The sequence below is a fragment of the Nannobrachium achirus genome (genome assembly GCF_963921795.1).
Source record: "Nannobrachium achirus genome assembly, chromosome: 15".
NCBI classification, from domain to species: Eukaryota; Metazoa; Chordata; class Actinopteri; order Myctophiformes; family Myctophidae; genus Nannobrachium; species Nannobrachium achirus.
Genome location: NC_137822.1, coordinates 62,913,530 through 62,929,982, shown reverse-complemented (window position 1 = coordinate 62,929,982; position 16,453 = coordinate 62,913,530). Strand labels below are relative to the sequence as shown.

At 43.2% G+C, this 16,453-nt stretch overlaps 2 long non-coding RNA genes across 2 annotated transcripts; one reads left to right on the top strand and one right to left on the bottom strand.

Annotated features, from left to right (window-relative positions):
- Nucleotides 1–518: 518 nt before the first annotated feature.
- On the top strand, nt 519–5,364 carry LOC308298941. Its single transcript, XR_013962747.1, has 3 exons — nt 519–933; nt 3,907–4,046; nt 4,867–5,364. It is a non-coding gene; the product is annotated as an uncharacterized lncRNA (long non-coding RNA).
- A 5,750-nt stretch (nt 5,365–11,114) lies between these two features.
- On the bottom strand, nt 11,115–15,403 carry LOC308298803. The gene is made up of 3 exons (XR_013962737.1): nt 14,989–15,403; nt 12,273–12,412; nt 11,115–11,451 (listed from the first exon to the last, which is right to left on the bottom strand). It is a non-coding gene; the product is annotated as an uncharacterized lncRNA (long non-coding RNA).
- Between the last annotated feature and the right edge of the window lie 1,050 nt (nt 15,404–16,453).

Here is a 16,453-nt window from a genome sequence, read left to right as displayed (position 1 = left end):
TACGTCCCACCCGCTTCGAACGTTATCAGAACATAGAATGTCCATTATCAGCCTTTATTACCTGCATAGAATGCGCCCATTATGGCCATATTGCCCATACTGAGGAACTCATTATGTTGTTATCAGACATAGTCTCTGTTGATGATGTTCACGTCCCATGGAAAATGCCCATACTCTCGTTCAGGCACTATGTTTTAATCAGACATTCTGTCTGTTGATAATGTAATGTTCTATAACATCACATCGGCCGATATGTCAGTCACGTGACTGCTGTTTTTTGGTGCACGAACGAGACGAGACCAAATGACTATCGTAATTAAACATAATATATAAAAAGTGTTTTGTCTCAGATCCAATTTAAAAATGTAACTTCTGTTAAATGTTGGTCACAGTTAAGACAAATGTGAAAGGATGACTTGGCAAAAAGCATTTATTTATCCAAATGGATTACCCAGCATGCACCGCGCATATGCTGGCCAATAGAGTGGCTGGCTTGATATTGTATTAATGTCCTACAGTTGTGTTTTATGAAACCCTCATCTCTTGACTCTGTAAAAAATAAGGCGATTTTATGCTTTCCAAGGATGTGCAATGCAAGGACCAACGTTATATTTTGAGTGAATAAAGTAAGCAAAACGATAATATGTTATTTCCTATTTTGAGGACTGACGTCACAGGGCCAGCGTCACGCAGTGGGAGAGTATTTTTTGCAGGTCTTTCAGTCCGAGCGTATAAAAAAAGCAACTGGGTTAAGGTGGAGAGAGCCAATCACAATCTTCCACGGCCTTAAGCCAGTTGCATTTGTCCTACAGTTGACTGAATGACCTGCTATTTCGTCTTCCGCTCTGTGTGTGGACTGTTGGAGGATTGTTTACATCAGGAACAAGAAGCGTGGTGGATTTATGAACGATTCCTGGGTATAAGTCCATTCAGGTAAGATACAATGACGGGGGTTTATGTTGTTACATGTCAGGATGTGTAGTCTGTAATCTGTATGCTTATCTTTGCGACTCACTTAAAGGGACATTCCACTCTCAACAGGGAAACAGCTTGTGAGCTTCTCTCCACATAAACACACTTGTAACTTCAAACTCCATTTTAACCATGATAGATTCATTAAAAACACCCATTATTATTTTTCTGTTGACTCATATTACCCTCCTATGTGAGCAGGCCGTTTTTTTTCCTCATTTATTTTTAATAATTATTTGGGAAAATAGAAAAAAAAAGGAAACAATAATTATTAAACATCTCCCCCAGCCAGGGAGCTGAGAGAGATGAAGCAGGGACCCCTTAACTGAGAGAGATGAAGCAGGGACCCCTTAACTGAGAGAGAGATGAAGCAGGGACCCCTTAGCTGAGAGAGATGAAGCAGGGACCCCTTAACTGAGAGAGAGATGAAGCAGGGACCCCTTAGCTGAGAGAGAGATGAAGCAGGGACCCCTTAACTGAGAGAGATGAAGCAGGGACCCCTTAACTGAGAGAGAGATGAAGCAGGGAGCCCTTAGCTGAGAGAGAGATGAAGCAGGGACCCCTTAACTGAGAGAGATGAAGCAGGGACCCCTTAACTGAGAGAGAGATGAAGCAGGGACCCCTTAGCTGAGAGAGAGATGAAGCAGGGACCCCTTAGCTGAGAGAGAGATGAAGCAGGGACCCCTTAACTGAGAGAGATGAAGCAGGGACCCCTTAACTGAGAGAGAGATGAAGCAGGGACCCCTTAGCTGAGAGAGATGAAGCAGGGACCCCTTAACTGAGAGAGAGATGAAGCAGGGACCCCTTAGCTGAGAGAGAGATGAAGCAGGGACCCCTTAACTGAGAGAGATGAAGCAGGGACCCCTTAACTGAGAGAGAGATGAAGCAGGGACCCCTTAGCTGAGAGAGAGATGAAGCAGGGACCCCTTAACTGAGAGAGATGAAGCAGGGACCCCTTAACTGAGAGAGAGATGAAGCAGGGACCCCTTAGCTGAGAGAGAGATGAAGCAGGGACCCCTTAGCTGAGAGAGAGATGAAGCAGGGACCCCTTAACTGAGAGAGATGAAGCAGGGACCCCTTAGCTGAGAGACAGATGAAGCAGGGACCCCTTAACTGAGAGAGATGAAGCATGGACCACTTAGCTGAGAGAGAGATGAAGCAGGGACCCCTTAACTGAGAGAGATGAAGCATGGACCACTTAGCTGAGAGAGAGATGAAGCAGGGACCCCCTAGCTGAAAGACAGATGAAGCAGGGACCCCTTAGCTGAGAGAGAGATGAAGCAGGGACCCCTTAACTGAGAGAGATGAAGCAGGGACCCCTTAGCTGAGAGAGAGATGAAGCAGGGACCCCCTAGCTGAGAGAGAGATGAAGCAGGGACCCCTTAACTGAGAGAGATGAAGCAGGGACCCCTTAGCTGAGAGAGAGATGAAGCAGGGACCCCCTAGCTGAAAGACAGATGAAGCAGGGACCCCTTAACTGAGAGAGATGAATCAGGGACCCCTTAGCTGAGAGAGATGAAGCAGGGACCCCTTAGCTGAGAGAGTGAGATGAAGCAGGGACCCCTTAGCTGAGAGAGAGATGAAGCAGGGACCCCTTAGCTGAGAGAGAGATGAAGCAGGGACCCCTTAGCTGACAGAGAGGGACCCTTAGCTGAGAGATTAAGCAGCTTTGTCTCTCTCTCTCTCTCTCAGCTAAGGGGTCCCCCTATTAAAGCTAAGGGGTCCCTGCTTAGCTGAGAGAGGGATGAAGCAAGCAGGGACCCCCTTAGCATGCCTTGAATGCTTTGTTGTCAGTATTAAAGTGATAGGTAAAGCCGCTGTTCTTTACTTCAACAGGGGGTCCGGGGGTCCCCAGAGTTACTACAGGGGGGTCTTCCAAATCTTTGAGTGATAGAAACTTTTGTTTATTAACCACTTGAACCCTAGTGTCCATATTCTGAGAAATCTAGCCAAAAATAGCAGATCTCCTATTTTAGGCAGAGAGCTTTGGTGAATAGGGGAAAAGAGCAGACTAAGTACAGAGTGAAAGGTCAAGTTTATTAATATTGACAGTTCAAGTGGTTAAATATCTGAAAACACAAATTGACATGAAAATACACTGATGATTGTGCTGTCAAACAATGAAACTATATGGAATCTAATCAATCTATGAACAGGTTGTGGGGGTCCCTGCTTCAATCTCTCTCAACTAATGGGTCCTTGGCCTGAAAACGTTGTTTAATCTGTCAATTATTTAAGCAATTAATCAGATTGTGGCATTTGTTTAGCTATTACCTTATACATTCTGATTAAAGAATAGCTACACATTTGTCAGGCTAAATGGTAACCGTGTTCTTTTCAAATAGGTAATTTAAAAATAAATATTCAAGGCATATTTTTAGCAGGGTTCCCACGGTCATGAAATTACTGGAAATATTTTGAAACAGTCCTGGAAGGTCCAGGAGAAATAGCTATGCATTCTTTGAATATTAGAAGCAGAAATTGTGAAAATAGCCGATCTTCATGCTCACAACGTTGCGAGGCGTTGTGAGCATGTAGATCTGCTATTTTCACAATAGAACAGTGTTATACAACATTTCTCAACTCTTTAGTGCTCGTCAGGGTGCCGGGTCCCCAGTAAAAACATGATTATTTCGGGGTCACGGCCTGAAAAGGTTGAGAACCACTGGCATACACTACCTGTCTTTGGGCATTGTGCATAGGAGTAAGCAACATGTTATTGAGCTGAATTATTGTTATATAGTCCTGTATATTGGGTTAAATATTCTGGAAAAGTTTTGGAAATTAATTGGAAAACATTTGTGGGAACCCTGAGTAATGTGTGTGTGTGTGTGTGTGTGTGTGTGTGTGTGTGTGTGTGTGTGTGTGTGTGTGTGTGTGTGTGTGTGTGTGTGTGTGTGTGTGTGTTTGTGTGTGTGTGTGTATTACTACCAGCGGGGCATCCTGGCCTACCAGTTCAAAGAAAGGCCCAAGAACATTCGCTTCATCGACGAGGAAGATGCAGGCTGCCACGGTGCCCCAGCCCCACAGACCAGCTACGTCACCATCATCCCAGCCAACCCCATAAGCACCAGGTAGGCCTGTCACAATTATTACCAGGGTTCCCACGGTCATGAAATTCCTGGAAATATTTTGAGATTAGAATCATATTTTTCCAGTACTGGAAAAGTTTTGGAATTGATCAAGGCTCCTGGAAGGCCCTGGAAAAAATAGCTATGCATTGTCTTTGGTTATTGATTTGGTTAATACCTCTGAAATGGCAAATTAAACATGGGCCAAATTGTCAAATATTAGAGCCAGAAATTGTGAAAATAGCCGATCTACATGCTCACAACGTCTCGCAGCGCAGTTTTGGAAATTAATTGATAAAAAGCTGTGGGAACCCTGTTTTAGTTCTTTAGCACGGTATTAATAGAAATTCCAGCGATTATGTGCCGATTTGATTACGATTACTAAACTAGTAAGACGCCTCAGGGCGACAATTCTTGGCCATCTGGCCAGTGATGTATATCGGACCAGTTACCCATATACTATATGGAGATCCATGTACTGTACGTCCCTTTTATGCCCATACATGGAGATCCCTGTCTGAACCAGCCGCACATAATATGGGCTGTCTTCCTCCACATATGGGCAATTCCATTATGCAGTTCTGTTAGATATGGGCTTAATCAGGAATCTCCATATATGGGCATAAAAGATTCTGGGGAATACCCATATATGGACTTTTACATAGGTGATGTCACCGGATGTATCAAGGGAACCAACCCATATGTAAAAATGTGTACACACACACGTCTACACGGAGATAAGCTGTGACATTTCTCATGGCAACCTTAAGTCGCAATTAGTTGGGACACTCCAAATTTACACAAACTCTGTTTTTCTCCACAGATGAAGCCCAAACATGCCAGGAAGGTCAACGTTGCGGCTGACTCTGGATTGCCACAGTGACCTCCGAGAGAGCAGCATGGATCTGTCTACAGCAGGATCAGCATGTGCGACCACTGGAGCACTTTTGGACTGAACTCTTTACATTTGGATTTGGTGGACAGATTTGTGGAGTATTTATCTGCAACTGCCTGAGGACAATGAAACAAAATGGACTTCCAGGAGCTGCTCACCAGCTTCTACCGGAATGGAGAGCACCTCCCACGGTCACCAGCCCATTCGCCTATAACTTATTCGCCTTAACAGATTTGGTCCTTTCGCCTGGCCAGGCATTTTGCCTGGCTGCCACGCTGTGGGCAGACAGACAGACAGGTAGACAGACAGACAGACAGACAGACAGACAGACAGACAGAATTTGGCACAGAGCAGAGGAGCGCGAACCAGACACAGAACGTTTGTGCTTGCACCCACCCATCTTACAAACCTTCTTCACCATAATAAAGCAGCAGTAGTAGGCTATCTTCCAAATCAAATTGTATGATGTATATATCAGGTGGACATCATGTCATGACTCATGACCTTGCGCAGCAGTGCACGTATCAATTAATTAATTATTTAGACACTGATTCCAAAGCTCTAATCTGTATGTCTGCTCAATTCTGCTGTAAACATAATGTTGGCCTTCGTTCCAACAAAGTAAATCGTCACTGTCGGGCAGAAACCTTGTATCTCCAAGTTTCAAATGTGTACATTTTTTCGCAAAGCCCTGCTTCATCAAACAAGGCTGTCGCACAAAAGTAGTGAAAACAGCCGATCTACAAGCACACAACGCCTCTTTAATTACTTTATTAAATGATAAATACAAAACAAACGGTTTTCTACCCGACAACTACAAATTATAACTCAAGTAATTGGCCCACTGGCTTGTCACTTGTCATGATCTGAAATGGCAAATCTTTGAGTAGCAGCAGCGCTATGGAGAGAGATCTCTCTCTATAGCGCGCAATTAGGGCCTCTCCAACTATTTTTCCCGGGCTGAATCAGGGGCCCAGCACGTCCCTGGTTCTCAACCTGTGGGTCAGTACTCTGTTAACTGTTACTCTTGTTGCATCGAGGGCAGACGTTTTGAAAATGGTGCATTATCTTGTGGAAGAATACATGGAAAATATATATATAAGCTGTATCACAATACACAATCTTATCACGATTCTTTCTCATGTTGGTTTTTATGTTTATCTTTCAAGTTACTTAACAGTCAACCTCCTACAAGATAACAAAAAATAAAAGGGAAAAAGGATGAGGTTTGACAACTACTGATTTAGACGAAATTGCTAATTCTCTGTATTAACAATTCAACATGCATTGTATCACGATATATACTGTATATAATATATCTGAAGAGGCGTATCAACGATATGTATCACCAAATGCCAATTGTCTTTGTAAGCTTCAGGTGGTTGTTATGGTAACGCCTGCTGTCAATCAAATTGTTGCCTTCATCTGTCAATCACTGTTGGTTTTCGACCGTGTTATGCTGTGCTGGTGCTTTTGTTTTAAGATCTTTTGCATGTTACTGTTTTTGTATCAATAAATGATTTTTCATATCCAACTTAATATCTACTCTCTGGACTTACTAACCACACACTACATGCGTGTATGTTTTATGCTTGTTGCCCGCAGTAGGGCTTATTGGTAAGCCGTGAGTCAGATGATAAACCTTTGTGCTGTATACAGTATGTCTGCTTTACAGTAACAATTAGTGTGCTATTACATAGTAATAATGCAGTGATACAACTAAGCAGTTAAAATTAGCCAAAAATAGCAGATCTACAAGCTCACAATGCCTCGCGCTGCGAGGCCGTGTGAGTTTGTAGATCGGCTATATTCGGCAAAGAGTTTCGTGTCGTGGAGAAAAAGAGCAGACCAAGTACAGAGTGAAAGGTCAAGTTTATTAAGTATTGACGGTTCAAGTGGTTACAGTAAATACTCTGATGATTTTGCTGTCAAATAATGGAACTATGGAATCACTGAAAAGGTTATAGGGGTCCCTGCTTCATTTCTCTCTCAACTAAAGGGTCCTTGGCCTGAACACATTGAAGACCTCTGCTGTAGAGCTCTGTAGACCCTGATATTAGATAGGTGATAGTGGAGGGTTTAGCACACAACACTGTAGAGCTCTGTAGACCCTGATGTTAGATAGGAGGGTGTGGAGTCTATGGTTATCATTCACTATAGGTTATCATTCACCATCGTCGGCAGGTTAATATTCACCAGTGTCAGCAGTTAATCATTCACCAGCGTCGGCAGGTTAGCATTCACCAGCCTCGGACTAATGGGACATCGGACTAATAACATTAAAAAACGCTGCACGCCCCATCTACTGTATATCTGTTAATAGACTGAATGTCCTTTTGGACATTAGGATGTCCTAACCCTAACCCTAACCCTAACCCTGTCCGCCGTCTGTCTGCACTGATACTAAACAGTGTCACCACCCACCACCATGGTAATAGCCGCATACTGAAACAATGCACAAATTATATTTGTCATGACTGACATCACTGATACTAAACAGTGCCCAAAATGACTGACATCACGGAGTTGTCACAGACTGGCATGGGCACAGAACACCAAATATGGGCATAACAGAGAGCCAGATATAGATACAATGGGTATTACACAACTTTATCTGAGCTTTATGAAGTTTATAATGAAGTTCATAGTGTATAATGACATCTTATCATAAATACATAAAACTTAATGAAGTTCTTTCTTTCTTTCTTTTTCCTTTATTAATTCAGGGGAGCCCATTGAGAGCAAGCTCTCTTTTTCAAGGACACCCTGATCACATCATAAAAAACCACACAAGCAATGTAAAATACAATAGACAATCAAACCACAGTATAACGTTACAGATGCAGGAAGTACATAACATATAATATAGTTCTTACACAAAACATGTGCATTCACTATGTAGTGTGCCCTCAAGGAGCACTTTAAATGTCCCTATAGAGACCAATCGAACCAGTTTCAGAGATTCCTGAAGTTTATCCCACTTGTGTGGAGCATAATACTTGAAGGCCGTCTTTCCTTGCTCACTATTCATAGTTGGACAGGAATACCTATTCTACCACTTTTTCGAGTCACGTGTTCAAATACTGGATTCTGATTGGCTAAATTCCGGAGGTTATGAGAGGACAACTGCCGCAAAGTTGTGTGTCCGAGATCAATGCGCCTCAGTGTACATCCGGGGACTTCAGGAGGTAGTCCCCCAACCAACAAATGAAGGTCGCAGCGGTCCTATGTTTACTAACGTGCGTACTATCGTCGCCGATTTATTTGGATCCAATGCAATCCGCCAACTTTAAAGCCCCTTTTCTCTGAACCTATGCCTTTCTGGAAGCGAACAGCCTCTATTTACGGCCGGAACGGTGCTTTTAACTGACGTTAGCTTAGCTGTAAGCTAGACGCATGGATTAGTATGGAGTTGGCGCCATCTGTTGGTGAGTAGAAGATGTTGTTGGTGGAACTATCTGCTGTCTCGCGGAAGTTTTATAGGCAATAATGATTGTAACTTAAGATCCTTGCAAGTTACAACTATGTGTTTTCTTTCATGTATACGGGAAAAAGTGGTAGAAAAGCTATTTACCACTCGGGGTCGGACATTATGCTCTCATAATGTCCTGAGTGAGTGTGTTATCGGACTCGGCTGCGCCTCGTCCGATAACACCCTCACTGCGGACATTATGAGAGCATAATGTCCTCTCACTCGGGGTAAATTGCTTACATGAATACCTGTGAGCGAGTTGCATGTCCAGTGACTATTGGTTCTACCAATGTGGATAAATACAAAGGAAGTTTACCACAGAAGGCCTTATAAATAAATAAAATACAGTGTTGCTCTCTATGAACTGTGAGAGATGGCCAACCTACTTTTTCATATAATAAACAATGATGGGTAAGATAATCATCACCAGTTATAAACCGCAAGGCACGGTGGTAGACAGCATCAAGAGGCTTCAGTGTGGAGAGTGAGGCATGCATGTACACAGCACATCACCATAATCAAAGACCGACATTATAACAGATTGTTCAGCGAGAGAGAGAGAGAGAACAAAGAAAAAACTGACGATTTGATAACCCTAACCCTACAGCCCATTAGTCCGAAACTAGTGAATGCTTACCTGGTGAATTCTAACCCTAAACTTAACCCTAACCAATGTAGGACTAATGAACCTTTGTAGTTATGGGTAGTCCCCTCAGATACAGGGGTCCCCATCCTAAATACTACAGGGTAGTATCAACATCTGTTGTTCATTGGCTAGTTGAAAATAGCATATCTTCTAAGGTTCTGGGTTCAACGTTAAACGTTTTCAGGCCAAGGAGGTCCCTATAACCTTTTCAGTGATTCCATAGTTCCATTGTTTGACAGCAAAATCATCAGAGTATTTACTGTAACCACTTGAACCGTCAATACTTAATAAACTTGACCTTTCACTCTGTACTTGGTCTGCTCTTTTTCTCCACGACACAAAACTCTTTGCCGAATATAGCCGATCTACAAACTCACACGGCCTCGCAGCGCGAGGCATTGTGAGCTTGTAGATCTGCTATTTTTGGCTAATTTTAACTGCTTAGTTGTATGACTGCATTATTACTATGTAATAGCACACTAATTGTTACTGTAAAGCAGACATACTGTATACAGCACAAAGGTTTATCATCTGACTCACGGCTTACCAATAAGCCCTACTGCGGGCAACAAGCATAAAACATACACGCATGTAGTGTGTGGTTAGTAAGTCCAGAGAGTAGATATTAAGTTGGATATGAAAAATCATTTATTGATACAAAAACAGTAACATGCAAAAGATCTTAAAACAAAAGCACCAGCACAGCATAACACGGTAAACATGGTCGAAAACCAACAGTGATTGACAGATGACGGCAACAATTTGATTGACAGCAGGCGTTACCATAACAACCACCTGAAGCTTAAAAAGACAATTGGCAAGGCCAGACCATGCATTTCACTCAAATATAAATAAACAATAATGTCAATTTGGCTTTAACAGTAGGGGTGGGCGATTTGGTGATACATATCGTTGATACGCCTCTTCAGATATATTATATACAGTATATATCGTGATACAATGCATGTTGAATTGTTAATACAGAGAATTAGCAATTTCGTCTAAATCAGTAGTTGTCAAACCTCATCCTTTTTCCCTTTTATTTTTTGTTATCTTGTAGGAGGTTGACTGTTAAGTAACTTGAAAGATAAACATAAAAACCAACATGAGAAAGAATCGTGATAAGATTGTGTATTGTGATACAGCTTGGAAATATATCGTGTTACTGTATCTTTCCATATATTTTCAATGTATTCTTCCACAAGATAACGCACCATTTTCAAAACGTCTGCCCTCGATGCAACAAGAGTAACAGTTAACAGAGTACTGACCCACAGGTTGAGAACCAGGGACGTGCTGGGCCCCTGATTCAGCCCGGGAAAAATAGTTGGAGAGGCCCTAATTGCGCGCTATAGAGAGAGATCTCTCTCCATAGCGCTGCTGCTACTCAAAGATTTGCCATTTCAGATCATGACAAGTGACAAGCCAGTGGGCCAATTACTTGAGTTATAATTTGTCGTTGTCGGGTGGAAACCCGTTTGTTTTGTATTTATCATTTAATAAAGTAATTAAAGAGGCGTTGTGTGCTTGTAGATCGGCTGTTTTCACTACTTTTGTGCGACAGCCTTGTTTGATGAAGCAGGGCTTTGCGAAAAAATGTACACATTTGAAACTTGGAGATACAAGGTTTCTGCCCGACAGTGACGATTTACTTTGTTAGCCGCCCAGCCCGCAAAATGGAACGAAGGCCAACATTATGTTTACAGCAGAATTGAGCAGACATACAGATTAGAGCTTTGGAATCAGTGTCTAAATAATTAATTAATTGATACGTGCACTGCTGCGCAAGGTCATGAGTCATGACATGATGTCCTCCTGACAATTTGATTTGGAAGATAGCCTACTACTGCTGCTTTATTATGGTGAAGTGGTGTCTGGTTCGCGCTCCTCTGCTCTGTGCCAAATTCTGTCTGTCTGTCTGTCTGTCTGTCTGTCTGTCTGTCTGTCTGTCTGTCTACCTGTCTGTCTGTCTGCCCACAGCGTGGCAGCCAGGCAAAATGGATAAAAAAGACGGACCCTTGAACATTTAGGCGAAATGGCTCTTCAACGGCCGTGAAAAGACTCTCCTCCATGCACGGTGAAAGAGCGAAATCTGTTAAGGCGAATAAGTTATAGGCGAATGGGCTGGTGACCGTGGGAGGTGCTCTCCATTCCGGTAGAAGCTGGTGAGCAGCTCCTGGAAGTCCATTTTGTTTCATTGTCCTCAGGCAGTTGCAGATAAATACTCCACAAATCTGTCCACCAAATCCAAATGTAAAGAGTTCAGTCCAAAAGTGCTCCAGTGGTCGCACATGCTGATCCTGCTGTAGACAGATCCATGCTGCTCTCTCGGAGGTCACTGTGGCAATCCAGAGTCAGCCGCAACGTTGACCTTCCTGGCATGTTTGGGCTTCATCTGTGGAGAAAAACAGAGTTTGTGTAAATTTGGAGTGCCCCAACTAATTGCGACTTAAGGTTGCCATGAGAAATGTCACAGCTTATCTCCGTGTAGACGTGTGTGTGTGTACACATTTTTACATATGGGTTGGTTCCCTTGATACATCCGGTGACATCACCTATGTAAAAGTCCATATATGGGTATTCCCCAGAATCTTTTATGCCCATATATGGAGATTCCTGATTAAGCCCATATCTAACAGAACTGCATAATGGAATTGCCCATATGTGGAGGAAGACAGCCCATATTATGTGCGGCTGGTTCAGACAGGGATCTCCATGTATGGGCATAAAAGGGACGTACCGTACATGGATCTCCATATAGTATATGGGTAACTGGTCCGATATACATCACTGGCCAGATGGCCAAGAATTGTCGCCCTGAGGCGTCTTACTAGTTTAGTAATCGTAATCAAATCGGCACATAATCGCTGGAATTTCTATTAATACCGTGCTAAAGAACTAAAACAGGGTTCCCACAGCTTTTTATCAATTAATTTCCAAAACTGCGCTGTGAGACGTTGTGAGCATGTAGATCGGCTATTTTCACAATTTCTGGCTCTAATATTTGACAATTTGGCCCATGTTTAATTTGCCATTTCAGAGGTATTAACCAAATCAATAACCAAAGACAATGCATAGCTATTTTTCCAGGGCCTTCCAGGAGCCTTGATCAATTTCAAAACTTTTCCAGTACTGGAAAAATATGATTCTAATCTCAAAATATTTCCAGGAATTTCATGACCGTGGGAACCCTGGTAATAATTGTGACAGGCCTACCTGGTGCTTATGGGGTTGGCTGGGATGATGGTGACGTAGCTGGTCTGTGGGGCTGGGGCACCGTGGCAGCCTGCATCTTCCTCGTCGATGAAGCGAATGTTCTTGGGCCTTTCTTTGAACTGGTAGGCCAGGATGCCCCGCTGGTAGTAATACACACACACACACACAAACACACACACACACACACACACACACACACACACACACACACACACACACACACACACACACACACACACACACACACACACATTACTCAGGGTTCCCACAAATGTTTTCCAATTAATTTCCAAAACTTTTCCAGAATATTTAACCCAATATACAGGACTATATAACAATAATTCAGCTCAATAACATGTTGCTTACTCCTATGCACAATGCCCAAAGACAGGTAGTGTATGCCAGTGGTTCTCAACCTTTTCAGGCCGTGACCCCGAAATAATCATGTTTTTACTGGGGACCCGGCACCCTGACGAGCACTAAAGAGTTGAGAAATGTTGTATAACACTGTTCTATTGTGAAAATAGCAGATCTACATGCTCACAACGCCTCGCAACGTTGTGAGCATGAAGATCGGCTATTTTCACAATTTCTGCCTCTAATATTCAAAGAATGCATAGCTATTTCTCCTGGACCTTCCAGGACTGTTTCAAAATATTTCCAGTAATTTCATGACCGTGGGAACCCTGCTAAAAATATGCCTTGAATATTTATTTTTAAATTACCTATTTGAAAAGAACACGGTTACCATTTAGCCTGACAAATGTGTAGCTATTCTTTAATCAGAATGTATAAGGTAATAGCTAAACAAATGCCACAATCTGATTAATTGCTTAAATAATTGACAGATTAAACAACGTTTTCAGGCCAAGGACCCATTAGTTGAGAGAGATTGAAGCAGGGACCCCCACAACCTGTTCATAGATTGATTAGATTCCATATAGTTTCATTGTTTGACAGCACAATCATCAGTGTATTTTCATGTCAATTTGTGTTTTCAGATATTTAACCACTTGAACTGTCAATATTAATAAACTTGACCTTTCACTCTGTACTTAGTCTGCTCTTTTCCCCTATTCACCAAAGCTCTCTGCCTAAAATAGGAGATCTGCTATTTTTGGCTAGATTTCTCAGAATATGGACGCTAGGGTTCAAGTGGTTAATAAACAAAAGTTTCTATCACTCAAAGATTTGGAAGACCCCCCTGTAGTAACTCTGGGGACCCCCGGACCCCCTGTTGAAGTAAAGAACAGCGGCTTTACCTATCACTTTAATACTGACAACAAAGCATTCAAGGCATGCTAAGGGGGTCCCTGCTTGCTTCATCCCTCTCTCAGCTAAGCAGGGACCCCTTAGCTTTAATAGGGGGACCCCTTAGCTGAGAGAGAGAGAGAGAGAGACAAAGCTGCTTAATCTCTCAGCTAAGGGTCCCTCTCTGTCAGCTAAGGGGTCCCTGCTTCATCTCTCTCTCAGCTAAGGGGTCCCTGCTTCATCTCTCTCTCAGCTAAGGGGTCCCTGCTTCATCTCACTCTCTCAGCTAAGGGGTCCCTGCTTCATCTCTCTCAGCTAAGGGGTCCCTGATTCATCTCTCTCAGTTAAGGGGTCCCTGCTTCATCTGTCTTTCAGCTAGGGGGTCCCTGCTTCATCTCTCTCTCAGCTAAGGGGTCCCTGCTTCATCTCTCTCAGTTAAGGGGTCCCTGCTTCATCTCTCTCTCAGCTAGGGGGTCCCTGCTTCATCTCTCTCTCAGCTAAGGGGTCCCTGCTTCATCTCTCTCAGTTAAGGGGTCCCTGCTTCATCTCTCTCTCAGCTAAGGGGTCCCTGCTTCATCTGTCTTTCAGCTAGGGGGTCCCTGCTTCATCTCTCTCTCAGCTAAGTGGTCCATGCTTCATCTCTCTCAGTTAAGGGGTCCCTGCTTCATCTCTCTCTCAGCTAAGTGGTCCATGCTTCATCTCTCTCAGTTAAGGGGTCCCTGCTTCATCTGTCTCTCAGCTAAGGGGTCCCTGCTTCATCTCTCTCAGCTAAGGGGTCCCTGCTTCATCTCTCTCTCAGCTAAGGGGTCCCTGCTTCATCTCTCTCTCAGTTAAGGGGCCCCTGCTTCATCTCTCTCAGTTAAGGGGTCCCTGCTTCATCTCTCTCTCAGCTAAGGGGTCCCTGCTTCATCTCTCTCTCAGTTAAGGGGTCCCTGCTTCATCTCTCTCAGTTAAGGGGTCCCTGCTTCATCTCTCTCTCAGCTAAGGGGTCCCTGCTTCATCTCTCTCTCAGTTAAGGGGTCCCTGCTTCATCTCTCTCAGCTAAGGGGTCCCTGCTTCATCTCTCTCTCAGTTAAGGGGTCCCTGCTTCATCTCTCTCAGTTAAGGGGTCCCTGCTTCATCTCTCTCAGCTCCCTGGCTGGGGGAGATGTTTAATAATTATTGTTTCCTTTTTTTTTCTATTTTCCCAAATAATTATTAAAAATAAATGAGGAAAAAAAACGGCCTGCTCACATAGGAGGGTAATATGAGTCAACAGAAAAATAATAATGGGTGTTTTTAATGAATCTATCATGGTTAAAATGGAGTTTGAAGTTACAAGTGTGTTTATGTGGAGAGAAGCTCACAAGCTGTTTCCCTGTTGAGAGTGGAATGTCCCTTTAAGTGAGTCGCAAAGATAAGCATACAGATTACAGACTACACATCCTGACATGTAACAACATAAACCCCCGTCATTGTATCTTACCTGAATGGACTTATACCCAGGAATCGTTCATAAATCCACCACGCTTCTTGTTCCTGATGTAAACAATCCTCCAACAGTCCACACACAGAGCGGAAGACGAAATAGCAGGTCATTCAGTCAACTGTAGGACAAATGCAACTGGCTTAAGGCCGTGGAAGATTGTGATTGGCTCTCTCCACCTTAACCCAGTTGCTTTTTTTATACGCTCGGACTGAAAGACCTGCAAAAAATACTCTCCCACTGCGTGACGCTGGCCCTGTGACGTCAGTCCTCAAAATAGGAAATAACATATTATCGTTTTGCTTACTTTATTCACTCAAAATATAACGTTGGTCCTTGCATTGCACATCCTTGGAAAGCATAAAATCGCCTTATTTTTTACAGAGTCAAGAGATGAGGGTTTCATAAAACACAACTGTAGGACATTAATACAATATCAAGCCAGCCACTCTATTGGCCAGCATATGCGCGGTGCATGCTGGGTAATCCATTTGGATAAATAAATGCTTTTTGCCAAGTCATCCTTTCACATTTGTCTTAACTGTGACCAACATTTAACAGAAGTTACATTTTTAAATTGGATCTGAGACAAAACACTTTTTATATATTATGTTTAATTACGATAGTCATTTGGTCTCGTCTCGTTCGTGCACCAAAAAAACAGCAGTCACGTGACTGACATATCGGCCGATGTGATGTTATAGAACATTACATTATCAACAGACAGAATGTCTGATTAAAACATAGTGCCTGAACGAGAGTATGGGCATTTTCCATGGGACGTGAACATCATCAACAGAGACTATGTCTGATAACAACATAATGAGTTCCTCAGTATGGGCAATATGGCCATAATGGGCGCATTCTATGCAGTTAATAAAGGCTGATAATGGACATTCTATGTTCTGATAACGTTCGAAGCGGGTGCACGTCCAGTATTGTAACGACCCTGCAAGAGATGGGGCCGTAAATGGCCATGCCAAGCGTGCTAGCCCTCTTGGCGTTGCGGGTTGCTTCCTTGTCTGCTGAGTGGGGGGCTGGGGTTTGTCTCCCGTAGGAGGCGAACAGGCCTCACTCAGTCTCCTAAACGTTACAGTGTTTCTCAACCTTTTTTCGGCATGGGCACACTTTTCATGTCCCAAGAATCCATGGGCACGCCAACATAATACAGGGGTGTAAATATAGTCACTGTCGGGAAGAAACCTTGTATCTCCAAGTTTCAAATTTGTATGTTTCTTTGCAAAGTAAAGCCCTGCTTCATCATACAAGGCTGTCGCACAACAGTAGTGAAAACAGCAGATCTACAAGCACACAACGCCTCGCACCGCGAGGCGTTGTGTGCTTGTAGAACGTCTGTTTTCACTAGTTTAAATCATTTTTAAAACGATAAATACAATACTGGCTTTCAAGCAGTTTCAAGGGGCACACTTGACGCTTCTCAGGGGCACACACCAAAGGTCCCCAG